Below are 6194 nucleotides of genomic sequence, written 5' to 3'. Positions count from 1 at the left end.
TGGATGCGGTTCAGCGATGCCAATTCCGACTTGCGAGTTTCAGCCAAGATTACCCGACTGACCTTCGATTCCAGCGCTTCAGTGGCTAACGAATCCGCGGCCGCGTTGTATTCTCGTACAACGTGAAGATATTTAACTGATCGAAGCTTGGCCGTGAGTTCCTTGTGAGTATTCAGCAGCGCTAGCAAAGTTTCCTTCCTGCATGCGATCACCCCTAGTGATTGTTGAATCGCGAGCCTTGAGTCACCAACGATGACTAAATCCTCGGCACCGTGCGCAATAGCAGCCTTGACACCGTTTATCATACCTGTATACTCTGCCTCATTCACCGTGGTAGCCGAGAGATAAGCGTTTGCAGCAATCACTACCTTCCACTCAGGAAGGCTCCACAGCACCCATGAACAACTCCCGTAGCCACCGTACTTCTCTGTCTTCGCTGATCCGTCAAAAGACATGACGAATCCGCTGTAATTACGGGAAAGCCTGGCGTACAGCAACGCGGGGTCCATTCGAATAGTCGGGGAACCCTTGTTTGGAGGCGCCACCGGTGCGAGCGAGTCTTCCAGGTCAACGAAGCTCGTGATGCTTGACTGCAGTAGCTGCGCAAAGGCGACATCCTTCTCCTTCACGCGCTGCACCTTAAGGTGCCACTGCGATAGCAGCACTGCGAACTGGACCGCGCGTCCGAAGAGAGACTTCGACTTATGCACCCACTCTAACGTCGAGAATCGTGTATAGACATGTAGCGTCTTTCCTGCCAGCTGGACGTAACAGATCTTCAACAGCAGAAGTAACGCCAACACTTCCTTCTCAGCAGGATGGTAGTTCATCTCGGCCTCCTTGAGCACCCGACCGAGGAACCGTACGGGGTGTAACTTGCCTTCATGTTCTTGCATTAGCGTAGTGCTCAACGCCCATTCATTCGCAAAGAGCATGACGTGAACTTCTTTCGACCGATCGAAGTGCCTGAGGATGGGTGAATGTGAAACACTCGTCTTCAATTTTTTGAAGGAACGACGTGCCACAGAAAGGCCACCTTCAACGGCAAAGTCCTCATCCTTGAGCTGGTACAGCGCTGCACCGTAGACCGCGAAGTCTTGAATGAAGCGGCTGTAGTAATTAACCGCTCCAAGAAACGACTGCATGCCCTTCTTGCTCGTTGGAAACGAAAGCTCGGTGATGGCCGCAAGCTTCTTGGGGTCAGCTCTGATACCTTCTGGCGAAATTTTATGCGACAGAAAGTCCACCTTGGGTTGGCAAAAGATGCTCTTGGTGAAGCTAATGCTGATCCGACACTGTGCAAATCTTTGTAGCAATCGGTCTAGCGTCGCTAGGCAGCTGTCGAAATCCTCGCCACCGAAGCAAATGTCATCCTCAAACTACCGTCGACCAAACACAGGTACCAGCGATGATTCGTCCGGTTCCCCGTTCGTAAACATGTCAGCGACGGGGCTGTTGACGAGTTGTAGTACAGGGTCGGTCTCTACCGGTGCTTCGCGGTCTGCCGCGAACTTCGTTTGAAACGAACCCTCGGCGCTTGGCCCACGACGTTCCTTGGCTTGTTCTTCAGCTAAACGCATCTTCTCCGAGTATTCAAACCAACCTCCTTTAGGTTGAACGAACCCCCAGAGAGCGTTGTCGATCATACGCTGGTAGATCATCGGCGCGTTCTTTAGCCCGAAGGGCATGCGTAACCACTCGAAATGTCCGAGTGCGCAGACGAACGCCGATACTTTACGCGCTCGCAAGGTCATCATGACCGCCCAGAAGCCGCTTGCTGCATCCAGCGAGCAGATCATAGGTAGCGCTCGAGATCTGTTAACAGGTCGTCGACTAGCGGCATTGCATACTCCAAGATCGCGGTGATAGCATTCACCATCTTGTAATCAATGCAGAGCCGGATGTCCAGCCCGTTCTTTTTCATCACAATCACGAATGGCGATGCCCATGGACTGTCTATAAAGACGATCAGTCCTGCACGCAATAAAGCGCGCAGCAGCTCGTACAGTTTGCCGAGAAATCGTAGCGGCACGCGCCGGGCACGCTGTTTAATCGGGGCGTGCCCCTGTGTGTCAATATCGCATACCGCGCCGTAGGCTGGCGGCGGCAGTGCGTTACCACTAGCAATCAGGATGTGCTCGTGGTTCTTTAGCGTGGCGACCAGACGTTCTCGGCGTTCAGTCGACAGCTCAGGATCAGCAACATTAGGCGCAGTGTAGTCAATTGTCGTGTTGATCTCTTCGGTCAGGTCCGGCAGGAATGCCAGCTCCTTCGCGTAGTCGTCCAAGCCCATGTTGTTAGCTGGGTGTTCGTAGAAATCATTTCTCGTATCCTCCGTTGCTTCATTTCCCTCGGTTGTTAACACTCGAGCAACCGAGATGTATGTTCCGTCCAACGCCGCTACGGATTCTTCCCTTGACTCAACATTGGCATCCGCTTTGATTTCAACAGCCGGTACTTGGTCCATCTCCTTCCCATCCTGGTTTCCCATCTCTGGGCCATCTGCCGAGTCGTCGTTCGCAATATTGAATGCGTGGGCCGCCGACATACTGGGTTGTTGACTTTTGTTCCGCTCCTCGTTCTGCCGCTGTCTTGACATTTCGGAATTCGCACCAATCTTGCAATGAATACTCGGTGCCGTACTCAACACCTTCTGCGCGATGCCTGTATCCTCTGGATCAACCACCGGTGGCTCGTTCGCAGATTCTGGTAACGACACAAGGCCGGGACAGCTTCGTCAAAACGGGTGACTCCATTCAATCCAGTGCCGTTGCGTGTCGCTTCCGTGGTCACCCCTGACTGGACACTAACACTCGTTGGCGTATGTACCACGTTTACCGGCCTCAGTAGTTCGTGTGTACGCACTACCGAGGCTTCGTTCGCGTTATTGCCTCCGCCATGGGTTGTCGTGTACGTGTCCAAAGGTTCTGCGGAAGGCTGACCGTCGGCCGAATCCCCGGCTGTCACCCCAGACGCCAGACAGGCTTCTACTCGTTCACGTTCCTCCAGGATCAGTGCCCAGCGCTCTGCACACGTCAGACGATCACTAGAATCCATTAGCGAGTCTTCTAGAGGTCGTTCTAGCACCCCACTGGGTTCTGAGTAGTCTGGTCGATCAACTGCCGAAGGCTGAGTTGCAAGCCATTGTTCGTAGATTTCGTATTCACGCTGAAAGAGCTCGCGGTCTCTGCAACCTTCGTAGGTCAACACTTGCCAGTCTTGGTACTTCTTGGACTCCAGACGCACATAGCCGTCACCTCGTGGCAAATCCCCATCTGGAATCCACATCGCGATCGAGTCGTGTGCTGGTAGGTACACAGTTCGATCAGACACGTTGGTCAATCGAATGCTCTGAGGCCGTCCACGTCGAAACCTCGTCACTGACGGGATTAGCTTGTTCGTTCGACGAACCCACAGTACGTGTTCTTCCAGCCCGACTTGACGCTTCGCTAGTCGATATTCTCGCACTAGAGCGCTTGATGTCCAAACGCTCGGGTGGCCCGGCGTTAACATGGGAGCCGTATTCTTCGCTGTCGATCATGTTCTTGGTCTTGATCAGTGGGATTTGGACGTCGTGCGGTAATTGCGCCGCGTCGTGAAACAGGTCCAACCGAATCCCAGCTGCAATCATAAAGTCGGTCCCGAGTACCACGTTGACGCCTGCACTATGCGCCATTACCCACATCTCAACCTCGTACACCATCTCCCTTCCGAGCGTAATCTTGACGCACTCTCGTCGCGTCGTAGACACCTTGCCTTCGCTAATTCCTTGAATGTCAATGCGGCGTCCGTGATCGGGTACATCTCGGAGTCGCAACTTCTTGGCAAAGGCATCAGTGATCACACTAACGTTCGCTCCTGTGTCGAGGAGGGATCCTCGTTCGCTGGTCGTTCACAGCGCCTTGCACCAGAGCTCTCATTCTGATCCGTCGGTCGAATTTCTTGGCCGACCACCACCCCTGTCTCTCGCCAGGGTTCAACTTCATCATCCTGAAGTGACCCTTGGGCTCGTCTCGCACTGCACTCGAAACCAAGCCGAACGAACCCTCGCTGGTGCCCTCATCAGCATCATCACATTCCACTCTCTCTCCAGCACCTCCACCGAGGATTCTACTCCTCTCCATTTCATTTTCCGTCGCCTTCACACTTGTTACGTATTTATCAGGGCATTCACTCTGCCCCATGAAAGCAAAGATACACTCTGCTTCCATTGAAAGGCTCGGTTTAACTGTGGCAGCCCGATAGAGACCAACCCAGTTGTAGTTGAGCGAGGCTGCCTAGTTTAAATGACGTTCTTGAACGACGACCTTGAGCTCTGGCGAGAGCTCCTCCTTCGTGCCTTTAGTGCGCACGAATTTGGCAAGGTCTTGGAAGTTGCGGAAAAGTTCGCATTGTCCAGCATCGTGGAGCTGCTTGCAGAACTTGCATCGCTTGTTACAGTAGTGGGCGGAGTGACTCATGCCACCGCACACCGCGCATGGTCCGTACTGTGGGCGTCGGTTGTCGCGGTTGAAGTCACGTCGACCGCGTTGGTCCTGATTGAACCCACGGTCACTACTTCGGTGATCTTGATTAAAGCCATTCTCGCGATCAGGCGTGTTTCCACGCGGTTGACGGCTGTCCGAACGTGCGTAGGTGCCTTCAGCACCTGCACGGCGCTCGTTTTTGTTAGCAGCGGCGAGGTATCGGTCGTTTTCATCCAATGAGAAATCACCATCCGTATTATCGGGCTGAAAGTCGTTGTACTCATCTTGGACATTGTCGTAAGCGTTCGGATCTTCGTTTGAATACTCGTTGCCTCCTTGAGCAGCTTCACGACCTTCTAATTCAGCTAGTAGGTCATCCACCGTGGCTTCAATGAGCGTCACACTTGGTTTATTGCGGTTGTCATCGCGGCGACGGTCATCACGCCGATTGTTGCGGGCGTACCCATCGTCGCGTCGCGCATCACGACTCTTGAAGTATCGATACTCGCTGTCACGCTTGGCCATTCTCTCCTTGCCCTTGAGAACATCTTCGATGATCTCTTCGAGCTCGTGAATGTCGGCGACTCGAGCGTGGTAGAGACTCTCCGCTAGCTTGTCATCGTCGCATGTTGCCAGGAACTGCTGTACGTGTTCTTTCGCGTCGCGACCACTCTTCTCGAAGTGTAGACGGGCGGTCCGAGCGTAGCCGCTCAGCCTGTTTATGTAGTCGCACAGATGTTCATTTCGTTCCCGCTTTGCAGAGTAACAACGGGGCAGTGCCGTCTGCGTGAACTGCGAGCAGTAGTAGCGGATGAACGCATCGCTCAGCAGCTTCCACTTGCGCTTCGTCTTCTTCGGAAGTTGACGGAGCCAATGAATGGCTCCGTCTCGGAGACTTAGCTCAAATGGAATGCACCATTTATCGGCATCTGTGTGGGTTCCAGTCATTTCATAGACGAACCCACGGAGCCACTGCATACAGTTCTCGCTTTTGTTGCGAGAGCCTGAGAACGGCGTGATGCGATCCAGCGGTCGGTGCGAAGCCATTTCAATCCTCGGTGTTGGGTCCACGTCGTTCAGCGTCGCTAGCTTATTCATCTGACGCATCAACTCGAGTTGAGGATCTTCCTCGTCGAATGTACGCACCAAAATGTCATCGTCACTGGACGAACCATCGCTGTCGACTTGACGACGTCCGGCACCACCTTTGGGAGCTCGCGCACCGCCTCGGCGACCGAACGAACCCTCGTTACTTGTGTAAATACGTTGCATACGGCTCTCCGAACGTGGCGTAACCATGTGCGAGTCTTAGAAAGTACGGTGAAGCTTCGGTAGTGCCAAAGGCACCACGCTCAGCTCCACGCTTGGTCGGAGGAGTACGAACGAGTCGTTGGGGCGTCGGCGGCAGTGGAATCTTAGACGGATCTTCATCTTGAATCATCGGTCGACTCACAGACTGCTTTCCGGCATTGATGCCAACAGCGCCAAACGCCTTCCGAAGCTTCTTCTTCCATTTCTGGAGAGCAGCTCCGGCTTCATGTGGACTCCAATCCTGGAGCGACATCGTCGATGGGTACGTCTCGTTCTCGAACCCCAGCGACAACAGTAGCGAAACTGAATCCTCGGCAACTTGACTAGTCGAAACCGAGTTGACTGGGTATTGAAGTTCCTCCCGCAAGCGCAGGCCAGTCGGCCTTTTCTTGGGGATGGGCTTGAACAGCTGCATCC

Source organism: Phytophthora infestans, genomic scaffold (genome assembly GCF_000142945.1).
Source record: "Phytophthora infestans T30-4 supercont1.109 genomic scaffold, whole genome shotgun sequence".
Lineage (NCBI taxonomy): Eukaryota > Oomycota > Peronosporomycetes > Peronosporales > Peronosporaceae > Phytophthora > Phytophthora infestans.
The sequence above is the reverse complement of the archived record's forward strand: the minus strand, read 5'-3'. Positions refer to the sequence as shown.